The following is a 12,330-nucleotide window of genomic DNA, read 5'->3' on the forward strand; positions in this document are numbered from 1 at the left end:
TGGGTACGACGGTGTCAGACATGGGGAACGGTTTGCGAGGCCTGGGGCCTTCCGTGCAGGCGGCGTCTGTGGCCCAGGAAATGGCTGCCCTCTCACAGGAGGCCATGAGCCAGTGCCAGCGCCAGATGGCAGAGGCGCTCAACGCCATAGCCCAGTCTCAGCAGGCCATGGCCCAGTCTCAGCAGGCCATAGCCCAGTCTCTGCAGGCCATGGCCCAGTCTCTGCAGGCCATGGCCCAGTCTCAGCAGGCCATCGCTGAGGGCATCGGCGCCAGTGGCCATGTGCGAGCCGGCGTCGCACTGTCACAGGCAGGGTTCGACAACCCCCTGGGCTCCATGGCTGCAAACCTGCAGACCCCTGTCGATACAGGCACGGGCCTCCAGGACTGGCAGCGCCAGATGTCGAGGGCGCGTCGGATGGCCAGTCCGTTCGCATCCCCCACCCATGTAGAGGCCTGGGGGCCATCGGGCACCCCGAGGGAGGAGGAGGTGGTGTGGTCCGTCCCGGCTCCCTCTGTAGGGGAGGTCCCGGTACACCGCGACACCTCGGACTCCCCCCTTCCGTCCCAGGTGCATCGGGTGGGCAACAGGCAGGACAGGCTGGCAGCTCGCCATCCCAGTCGCCCGGGCCGCAGCCTGGCCCATCTAGGCCAGGACACCCAAGGAAACGGCCGCCAAAGGGATCCAGTGTCAGAGGGCAGGAATCACAGGAGTCCACCTCCAGTTCTGCTGTACCGTCTGGGGAACCACGTAGACGTAGTCAAAGGGCCCGTAAGGCCAAACAATTAGACACTGAGTAAGTTGGCACGGGTGCAGGGCACAGATGAGTTTTAGGGGCTAGGGCACGTGCATGAACTCCTTTGGTTATTAAAGTCAATGTTACACCTACCGAAGCTGCCTTTGTGCTCTGTCCAAAGTGTGCGGGTGTGTCATGTACGTTGAGCGCAAGTGTGTGTGTGACGGGTGGTCTTACCTCAGCCCCAGGTGAGTCTGCCCCCTTCCCCCTGGGCCGCCATCAACATCCCCCGGGCAGAGGACGGGACCGTGCGCTGCAGTGTCACAGCCGCATGCAGGGATGGTCCGGGTGGATGGTGGTACTGTGGCCATGGGTCAGACATAGTCCAACGATGTAGAGCCAGGAGCTCATCGGAGGCGGGTTGTCATCATCCTCCATGGCCTGCGATAGACACGCGTCCACCCGCAACTGGGTGAGCCCGGCCCGTTGTGCCGCCGGTGGATCGGCAATTGGGGGGGGGGGGTGGTGTGCATGCGGGTGGGATGTGTGGGGTTGGGGAGGGGGGTGAGGGTGCTGGGTGGGTGGATGGGTGGGGGGTGTGGGTGGTCGGCTGTTGTCATGGTGTGCTGTCTGTGGCCATACTACCCGATTCCCACGCCCATCTAGTCAGTGAAGCGGGCGTCTATCAGTCTGTCCCGTGCCCGCTGGGCCAGCCGGTAACGGTGGACAGCCACCCACCTGTGTCTACCCCGTCTGCCCTGACCATTGCCCCCATCCCCCTCACCTGGGGAGGACTGGGCCTCTTCCTGCTGCTCCTCCACTCCGCCCTCCTCTGCCTGCGGCACATCGCCCCTCTGCTGGGCTATGTTGTGCAGGACGCAGCACACCACAATGATGCGGCCGACCCTATCTGACCGATACTGGAGGGCGCCCCCAGAGAGGTCCAGGCACCTGAAACGCATCTTCAGCACGCCAAAGCACCTCTCGATCACTCCCCTTGTCGCTACATGGGCATCATTGTAGCGGTTCTCCGCCTCATTGCGTGGCCTCCGTATAGGCGTCATCAGCCACGATCGCAATGGGTAGCCCCTGTCGCCCAGCAACCAGCCCCTCAGCCGGGGATGGCGTCCCTCGTACATGCCGGGGATGGATGACCGCGACAACACGAATGAGTCGTGTACACTGCCTGGGTGACGGGCGCAGACGTGCAGGATCATCATGCGGTGGTCGCAGACCACCTGTACGTTCATTGAATAGGTCCCCTTCCTATTAGTGAACACGGCCCTGTTATCTGCAGGTGGCCGCACGGCGACGTGCATCCCATCGATCGCGCCCTGGACCATGGGGAACCCGGCAACGGCAGAGAAGCCCACGGCCCGGGCATCTTGGCTGGCCCGGTCCACGGGGAAGCGGATGTAGCGGTGTGCCATGGCATAAAGGGCATCTGTCACTGCCCGGATGCACCGATGCACCGATGTCTGCGATATGCCGGACAGGTCCCCACTCGGTGCCTGGAATGACCCCGTTGCATAAAAGTTCAGGGCCACCGTAACCTTGACGGACACGGGGAGAGGGTGTCCCCCGCCAGTGCCACGCGGTGACAGGTGTGCCAGCAGGTGGCAGATGTGTGCCACGGTTTCCCGGCTCATCCGGAGTCTCCTCCTGCATTCCCGGTCCGTGAGGTCCTGGTATGACTGCCGGGGCCGGTACACACGGGGTGCCCTCGGGTGCCTCCGTTGCCGTGGGGCCGCGACGTCCTCCTCCCCCTCCTCGTCCTGTCGGTCAGGTGTCCCTCCAGCCTGGGCGGCTGCCGCCTGCCCCTCTGTGGCAGCCTGCGCTCCTCCTCCTCCTCCTCCTCCTCATCCAGGGAAACATAGACATGAGCGGCTGCCACCACGGCGGCCAACATCGCTGGATGGTCTGAAAACATGACGGCCTGGTGGGGGGGGAGGGGAACGATGACATGTCATCATTGCCCATATCCCCTCCTCCCCCAGCCAGGTGGCATGGACCGCATGGGTCCAACTGTTGGAGGCTGGCACCTGGCCAGGTGGACCAACTCATTTGCCCTCCCATCACCCACCCCAGCACGGACCCCCTCCCAAACCCCCAACCTCTACCCCAGCACGGACCCCTCCTCCCAACCTCCACCCCAGCATGGACCCCCCCCAACCTCCACCCCAGCACGGACCCCCCCCAACCTCCACCCCGGCACGGACCCCCCCCCAACCTCCACCCCAGCACGGACCCCCCCCAACCCCCAACGTCCACCCCAGCACGGACCCTCCCTCCCAACCTCCACCCCAGCACGGACCCCCCCCCAACCTCCACCCCAGCACGGACCCCCCCCCAACCTCCACCCCGGCACGGACCCCCCCCCAACCTCCACCCCGGCACGGACCCCCTCCCCAACCTCCACCCCAGCACGGACCCCCCCCCAACCACCAACCTCCACCCCAGCACGGACCCCCCCCAACCCCAACCTCCACCCCGGCACGGACCCCCTCCCGGCACTCCCCCGGAGCCCAGCCTACTCTAACCACCCCCCCCCCCCCGCCGCACACACACACAAGCCGAGACACACCTCTCCTCACGCAATCAGTCTGCGACCACGCCATTTCCTGCCCAGAGCCAACCCCCCAGGCCGTCACTCACCTCCTCGCTGGTCGGCGTGAGCCTGGAGCACCGGGTCACGCCGATGAAAAGGAGGTTTGATTGACGTCGACGTGAACGGTCATCACGTCGACGGGACTTCGGCCCATCCGGAAGGGAGAATATCGGCAGGCCGAAAATCGGCTGCCTTGCGCAGACCCGTGACATTCTCCGCGGCAGCGGCGCCATTAACGCCCCGCCGACTTTTCTCCCTTCGGAGACTTCGGCGGGGGCGGGGGCGGGATTCACGGCGGCCAACGGCCATTCTCCGACCCGGCGGGGGGTCGGAGAATGACGCCCCTGGTCTCAATGAGGATACGTTCCTTCAGGAAGTTAAATCAAATTGCAACAAAATGATTTTGTTTCTCTGCCATGCAGGAAAATCCATTTGTAATTTGAAGAGAATCCCTCAGCAAGCGCAATTTGATGAAAGTGGCACATGAGGCTTTCAGTAAATCATTGGCAGGGCCAGGTTTAAGGTGGAAGAGGCTCGACTGAAGGGGCCGACCGACAATTGAGCGGTATTTGGGAATGCGCTAACTCTCACTCAAATTCCTCAATGTTTAGGCCACGCAATTAACTGAGGTGCAAATAGGGAGGAAATTCGAGCCTTGGGATTCAACGCACACGCCGGGAATAAAAGATCCGTTTGGCTGAGGATGGCAACAAAACCTCAGGCTGTCTGCAAAAACCCAGACTCTCTTTTTTCTAATCATGCCCACCATGAGGGTATCATTTGCTGAAACCACCAACATTTCCTGTTGTACCAAAGGATGACTAAGCAGGACGCAATGGGAGCAGAGAGGTTAAAAAGCATTTTGCTGGCTGTTCACGTGTCTGTTGTTTGCAGCATTGGGTCGTCCAGCTCTAACCTCACAGTCTCGCAGGGACAGTCAGCTGAAGGATTAGAACTCTAACTGGGTATCAGCGCTGGCAGTGGAGACTCAACCAACGTTCACACAGACGGCTCCTGTACTCAGAGCTTTGTGGGGCCTCTGACTCTGCTAAAAGCGCTTTCTAGCACATTCCCAATGTCCCCGGCTTCCGAGAAAGGTAAGAAAAACATTTTAATAAACAAGTCTTAGGCGGTACCAGGACCACAAGAGCCCTAGGGGTGTCAGAATAACAATTTATTTTGTAGGCCAACACAGATTAAATTTCAGCAATCAGCAGATTAAACCTACTCTTGCATGACTCTTTGAATTATTTATTTGTGCAAGATAAAAGCCACATTTCAGGGGTCGATGCATTGCACTAGATGAGCTATCACTCTATTCCAATATATGCATTTGCTGTTAACACCAGTGATCTATAATTTAACTATTTGGGACCTGTCCAAAAGCACTGGGAGCTTGAAAAGCTTCCTTCGCTATTTCTACAATAGATTGAAAGTATATTTTTCCAGACTACCTTACATTTTCAGCATTAAAATAATCTCTGTTACAGTACAGTACACAATAATAAGCAGTTATGAGGTGATATTCAGAGCTAAAGTCAGTTTTGAACAGAAGGGTTATGTTTGGGCTAACCACAAATAACCTAAATATTTTGGTCTGTGAGAAAAAATGTGCCATTTTCTGAAGGATATACTGGGCAGTGTCAAAATTCTCATTGCTATCCAATATTGCAGAGGCTTTGCTTGGCTGCAAGGGTGCAAATGTGCCTTTCTTCTCAAGTTTGTTGATGAAAAGTTTCACTCTTTATTTTAAAACTCAGTGTAATATGTTTCTTACTCCAGTTGTCTCCCTTCTTTCTTGAAGTGGTAACATTAACTTATGGAATTATACATCTTTCCCAATTTTCATTTCTCCTGAAGAAAATAGGATATGATATCACCTTTTTTCATTCAGTCATGGGATCCAAGCGTCGTTGGCAAGGCCAGCGATAATTCCCCATCACTGAAGGCCGTTGGGTAAATGGTGGTGAGCTGCTCCAGTCATTGGGGTGTGGAGGTTGGTTAGCTCAGTTGGCTGGGCATCTGGTTCGTGATGCGGAGCAATGCCAGCAGCGCGGGTTCAATTCCTATATGGGCTGAGATTGCCATGAAGGCCCTGCCTACTCAACCTTGTCCCTCGCCTGAGGTGTGGTGACCCTCAGGTTAAATCACCACCAGTCAGCTCTCGAAGGAGAGAGCAGCCTATGGTCCTCTAAGACTTAGGTGACATTCACTCATTCAAGTAAACCCACAGTGCTGTTAAAAAAGGCATTCCAGGATTTTGACCCAGTGACAATGAATGAACAGTGATACAGTTCCAAGACAGGATAGTGTGTGACTTGGAAGGAAAGTTGCAGTTGAGAGTCTTCCAATGCACTTGCTGCCTTGTTTTTCTGGGTGATAGAGGTTGTGAGTTTGGAAGGCACTCTCGACAGAGCCTTGGCAAATTGCAGCAGTCCATCTTGTAGATAGTGCACACTGTCACTGTGTGTTGGTAGTGCACACTGTCACTGTGTGTTGGTAGTGCACACTGTCACTGTGTGTTGGTAGTGCACACTGTCACTGTGTGTTGGTGGTGAAAGGGGTGCGTATAGGGTGGTGGATGTGCCAAACAAGCGGGTTGCTTTGTCCTGGATGGTGGCAAACATCTTCAGCGTTGTTGTCACTGCACTCATCCAGGCAAGTGGAGAGTATTCCATTACACTCCTGACTTGTGCCTTGTAAATAGTGGACAGGGTATAGGGAGTCAGGAGGTGAGTTACTCACCACAAAGTTCCCAGATCTGGCCTGCTCTTGTGGCCGCAGTATTTATATGATGGCTCATGTTGGTTCAAAGTAGGACCTTGAACCAAAGTCAAAAGAGTCCCCGATGTTTCATACTGGAGTGCACTCGACAACTGTCAGCTGATATTCTGTGCTTCACAGGGGTGGCCAGTCTTTGCGGATGAGGCTAGGTTGGAAGTGTTTTCAGGCTTTTTGATCATCCGGGGTTACAGGGCCTCACATTGGAATTTGAACCCAATATCCACTCACACATGCTTTTCAGGCAAAGTCATTGGACAGTTACCAGAAGAAGGAAGCTTTCTTTTGCAGCACCTTTAATGCCACCCTGACTAAGGCCAGAAGACTAATTTGGCAACCTGCTTGACTGTATTATGTACGGTATGATAGTGCTGCCTTTATCTGCTGAGGCATGGAGGAGCTTACAACATTTTTGCTCGGCCAATTTGGACAATACAATTCTGAGGTAAAAGAGCAACTATTACATTTATAATGTAATTTACTCCTAACTGTCCTCTGAAAAGGCCAACTGAGCCTCTCAGTTGTATCAAATTGTTGTAGAGAAAATCAATAAAGAGAAATGAATAAAACTGGGCTGACCAACTGACATCAGCCTAAGCACCAGAAACATTAAAGGGACACTCTAGAACAGATCTAGCGGTTGAAAATTAGCCATCCATGAAATATAGTGGGCCATCAGTCGCCGCAAAATTGTAGTCAATCACAATCTGTAACCACATGACCCAGCACATTCTTGTTTCATCCATCACCATTATTGTAGTCAATGAGGAGCCCCAAAAGGGTGAGTCAAAAGCAGTTTATTTCCTACACACAGCTAGGAAATACAGCAACTAAGCAACAGGCCAAGTCCCAGACGGGACCACCCTGAGATGCCAGCCCCTTCCTGCTCCGTTTTTTATCTCGGGGAATTAATGGGCCCACTGTTGGTTTCCGCCCCTCATCGGGGAGCCCGTACTCCACAGGCCCCAGAGGGAGATCATTCGGGTTGTCCCTGTGGGTCTCATGGGAGTTACAACAACCAACAAACTAGGGGATCAACACTAATTCGATGAGGGTGGCATGGTGGCACAGTGGTAGCACTGCTGCCTCACAGTGCCAGGGACCTGGGTTCAATTCCAGCCTGGGGTGACTGTGTGTGTGTGGAGTTTGGACTTTCTCCCCATGTGTGCATAGGTTTCTTCCCGGTGCTCCGGTTTCCTCCCACAATCCAAAGATGTGCAGGTTAGGTGGATTGGCCATGTTAAATTGACCCTTCGTGTCCAAAAGGTTAGGTGGGGTTACTGGGTTACAAGGGTAGGATGGAAACGTGGGCTTAAGTAGGGTGCTCTTTCCAAGGGCTGGAGCAGACTCGATGGGCCTCCTTCTGTACTGTAGGAATTATATGATTCTCTGAGTAGGAGAGCATGCCAGAAGAAGCACCAGGTAGAGGGGATGGAGTATCCTTACTGATTAGAAATGGAATCACCTCAGTGGTGAAGGAGGATATAATGACCATAAGACCACAAGACATAGGAGCAGAATTAGGCCACTCGGCCCATCGCGTCTGCTCCGCCATTCAATCATAGCTGATATTTTTCTCATCTTCATTCTCCTGCCTTCTCCCCAAAATCACTGATCCCCTTATTAATTAAGACCCTGGGCGGGATTCACCGACCCCACACCGGGTCGGAGAATCGCTGGGGGCTGGCATGAATCCCGCCCCCGCCGTGTCCCGAAGTCTCCGCCACCAGAGATTCGGCGGGGGTGGGAATCATGCTGCGCCAGTCGGCGGGGGCGGGAGTCGCACCGCGCCGGTCGGGGGGCCCACCCCCCGCCGATTCTCCGGCCCGCGATGGGCCGAAGTCCTGCTGCTGGAATGCCTGTCCCTGGGTGTGATTTGCTGGGCTCCCTGAGCACCTAACACACCTGTCCTCGCACCCAAAGAACCGGCTTATCCTTGCCCCGGTCATGTGAGCCCTATGGAGCACCTTAAATTGTATGAGGCTAAGCCTCGCACAAGAGGAGGAAGAGTTCACCCTCCCTAGGGCATCCGCCCACATCCCCTCGTCAATCTCCTCACCCAACTCCTCCTCCAACTTACCCTTTAGCCCCTCCACCGAGGCCTCCTCCTCCTCCTGCATCACCTGATACGTTGCCGAGATCCTCCCCTCTCCAACCCTCATCCCCGACAGCACCCTGTCCTGGACCCTGCGTGGCGGCAACAGTGGGAACTCCACCACCTGTCGCCGAACAAACGCCCTTACCTGCATATATCTGAAGGTGTTCCCCGGGGGGAGCCCGAGCTTCTCCTCCAGCTCACCCAGGCTCGCGAACTTCCCGTCCACAAACAGGTCCCCCATCCTTCTAATACCTGCCCTGTGCCAGCTCAGGAACCCTCTGTCCATCCTCCCTGGGCCAAACTGGTGGGTCCCCCGTATCGGGGACCACACTGAGGCCCCCACCTCCCCCCTGTGACGTCTCCATTGCCCCCAAATTTTGAGGGTAGCCGCCACCACTGGGCTCGTGGTATACCTCGTTGGAGGAAGCGGCAGCTGCGCCGTCACCAGCGCCTCCAGGGTCGTGCCCACACAGGACGCCATCTCCAGCCTCTTCCATGCCGCCTCATCCCCCTCCATCACCCACTTACGCACCATTGCCACGTTGGCGGCCCAATAACACCCACAGAGGCTAGGCAGCGCCAACCCCCCCATCCCTGCCCCGCTCCAGGAACTCCCTTCTCACCCTCGGGGTCTTCTGCACCCATACAAACCCCATCACGCTCCTGTTAACCCGCCTGAAGAAGGCCCTAGTGATCAGGATGGGGAGGCATTGGAACAGGAACAAAAACCTCGGGAGCACCGTCATTTTAACTGACTGCACCCTACCCGCCAGGGAGAGTGGCAGCACGTCCCACCTCTTAAACTCCTCCTCCATCTGCTCCACCAGCCTCGTGAAGTTAAGCTTATATAGGGCCCCCCAGCTCCTAGCCACCTGGACCCCCAGGTACCTGAAACTCCTCTCCGCCCTTTTTAGCGGGAGCTCACCAGTCCCCCTCTCCTGGTCCCACGGGTGCACTACGAACAACTCACTCTTCCCCATATTAAGCTTGCACCCGGAGAAATCTCCAAACTCCCTAAGGATCCTCATCACCTCCGGCATTCCCCCCACCGGGTCCACCACATATAGCAGCAGATCATCCGCATAGAGCGACACCCGATGCTCCTCCCCATCCCGCACCAGCCCCCTCCAGTTCCTCGACTCCCTCAATGCCATGGCCAGGGGTTCAATCGCCAGTGCAAAGAGCAAGGGGGACAGGGGACACCCCTGCCTCGTCCCCCGGTGTAGCCGGAAATACTCTGACCTCCTTCTGTTCGTGGCCACACTCGCCACCGGGGCCTCATACAGCAGCCTCACCCACCTGACGAACCCCTCCCCGAACCCGAACCTTTCCAATGCCTCCCACAGGTACCCCCACTCCACCCTATCAAAGGCCTTCTCCGCATCCATTGCCGCCACTATCTCCGCCTCCCCTTCCATCACCGGCATCATTATAACATTCAAGAGCCTCCGTACATTAGTATTCAACTGCCTCCCTTTCATGAACCCTGTCTGATCCTCATGTATGACCTGCGGCACACAGTCCTCTATCCTCATGGCCAAAATCTTTGCCAGCAACTTTGCGTCTACATTTAGGAGTGAGATCGGCCTGTATGAGCCACACTGTAGGGGATCCTTGTCCCGCTTCAGGATCAGGGAGATCAGCGCTCTAGACATCGTCGGGGGCAGGGACCCCCCCCCTTCCCTTGCCTCGTTAAAGGTCCTTACCAACAGAGGGCCCAGCAGGTCCGCATCCTTCTTGCAAAATTCAACCGGAACCCATCTGGCCCCGGTGCCTTCCCCGCCTGCATGTTCCCTATCCCTTTGACCAACTCCTCCAACCCAACCGGCGCCCCCAACCCTGCCACTTTCCCCTCCTCCACCCTTGGAAACCCCAGCTGATCCAGGAAGCGACACATCCCTCCCTCCTCCAGTGGGGGCTCAGACCGGTACAGTTCCTCGTAGAAGTTCCTGAAGACCCCATTGATGCCCACCGCACTTCGCACCGTGCTCCCCCCTCCATCCCTAACTTCCCCGATCTCCCTAGCTGCCTCTCACTTCCGAAGGTGGTGCGCCAGCGTACGGCTCGCATTTTCTCCGTATTTATATACCGCTCCCTGCGCCTTCCTCCACTGCGCCTCCGCCTTCCTGGTGGTCAACAAATCGAACTCAGCCTGGAGGCTACGCAGGTCCCTAAGCAATCCCTCCTCCGGGGGTCCGCGTACCTCCTATCCGCCGTCCCCATCTCCCCCACCAACCTCTCCCTCTCTCTCCTCTCCCCCCTCTCCTTGTGTGCCCTAATGGAGATCAGCTCTCCTCTGACCACCGCCTTCAGCGCCTCCCAGACCACCCCTACTTGCACCTCCCCATTGTCATTAGCCCCCAGGTACCTCTCTATACACTTCCAGACCCGCCCGCTCACCTCCTCGTCCGCCAGCAACCCCACCTCAAGGCACCACAGCGGGCGCTGGTCCCTCTCCTCCCCCAACTCGAGGTCCACCCAGTGCGGAGCATGATCAGAAATGGCTATCGCCGAGTACCCCGTGTCCTCCACCCTCGGAATCAGCGCCCTGCTCATGACAAAAAAATCAATCCGGGGGTAGGCCTTGTGAACATGGGAGAAGAATGAAAATTCCCTGGCCCCCGGCCTCGCAAACCTCCATGGATCCACCCCTCCATCTGGTCCATGAACCCCCTCAGCACCTTGGCCGCCGCCGGCCTCCTGCCCGTCCTAGACCTAGAGCGATCCAATGTCGGATCCAGCACCGTGTTGAAATCCCCCCCCCATTATCAGGCCCTCTGTCTCCAAGTCTGGGATCCGGCCCAACATACGCCACTTGAACCCCGCATCGTCCCATTTCGGGGTGTATACATTGACGAACACCACCCGCTCCCCCTGCAGCTTGCCACTTACCATCACATACCTACCACCATTGTCTGCCACAATGCTCGATGCCTCGAACGGCATTCTCTATCCCACCAATATCGTCACCCCCCCCCCCCCCCGGTTTTCTGCATCCAAACCCGAATGAATCACCTGCCCTACCCACCCCTTTTTCAACCTTACCTGAACCGCCATCCTCAGGTGCATCTCCTGAAGCATGGCCACATCCGCCTTCAGCCGCTTCAGGTGCGCGAACACCCGGGCCCGCTTGACCGGCCCATTCAGTCCCCTTACATTCCAGGTTATCAGCCGGATCGGGGGCTACTCAGCTACTCACCTCTCTCCCCTGCCGACTAGCCATATCCCTTCCTAGGCCAGCCACGTGCCTGCACCCCCCGCACGGCCCATTCCCCACAGCAGCAGACCCCCGCCCCGACCTCCAGCTCCTCCTTGGCCATTCCAGCAGCAACTCGGTTTCCACCCCCCTACCCCTCCCGCCCCAGCTAGGTCCCTCCCTAGCTGCATTGCTCCCCCCATTGCACTCCCATAAGTCAGCTGACTCCTGCTGACCCCGGCCACTCCCGCTGCTCCATCGGACCCCCCCCAGTGTGGAATTTCCCCCCCCCCCCTCCCCCTCCTCCCTGTCCACCAGCGGGACCTCATCCATTCCACTCCCAGCGCGGGAGAAAAAGCCCGCGCTTCTCAGCTCCGGCCCCGCCCCTTCAGCCCTAAACGCGGGGGAAAAAGCCCGTGCTTTCCACTCGCCCGGCCCCGCCTCCCCTGGCGCAGCACCCTTTCCAGGCCCGGTCCCACTACCCCCAACTTAGGCCCCCCCCCGCGGGGCCCCATCTCCCCTACCGATCATCAACCCTCAAGCAGTTTACGTACCCCCCCCCACGAGCCCACCCGGCGGACCTAATTAAAACAATGCCAATCAACCCCCAAAAAACAAAGAACCCCCCCTCGAAACACAACCCAACAATCCCCAGCCATTCCTCCACCACGACCCCTCAACCCCGACCCTTAGTCTGTGTCCAGTTTTTCGGCCTGAACAAAGGCCCACGCCTCCTCTGGGGACTCGGATAGTCGTGTTGATCCTTATAGGTGACCCACAGACGCGCCGGCTGCAGCACACTGAACTTCACCCCCTTCCTGTGCAGCACTGCCTTCGCCCGGTTGTAACCAGCCCTCTTCTTCGCCACCTCCGCGCTCCAATCCTGGTGGATCCGGACCTCCGCGTTCTCCC

At 57.3% G+C, this 12,330-nt stretch overlaps 1 protein-coding gene across 2 annotated transcripts in view; it reads left to right on the top strand.

Moving 5' to 3' along the window:
• The first annotated feature begins 4,250 nt into the window (after positions 1-4,250).
• The window catches only part of LOC140427105 (fibroblast growth factor 1-like), a 95,690-nt gene continuing 87,610 nt past the window's right edge, over positions 4,251-12,330 (top strand). Inside the window, exon 1 of one of the 2 annotated variants that reach the window (XM_072512622.1) lies at positions 4,251-4,440. The gene's annotated coding sequence lies outside the window, so the exon portion shown is untranslated. The remainder of the gene's footprint in view (positions 4,441-12,330) is intronic. The other variant, XM_072512620.1, reaches the window with a different exon arrangement.

This window comes from Scyliorhinus torazame, chromosome 7 (genome assembly GCF_047496885.1).
Source record: "Scyliorhinus torazame isolate Kashiwa2021f chromosome 7, sScyTor2.1, whole genome shotgun sequence".
In the NCBI taxonomy this organism is placed as follows: Eukaryota; Metazoa; Chordata; class Chondrichthyes; order Carcharhiniformes; family Scyliorhinidae; genus Scyliorhinus; species Scyliorhinus torazame.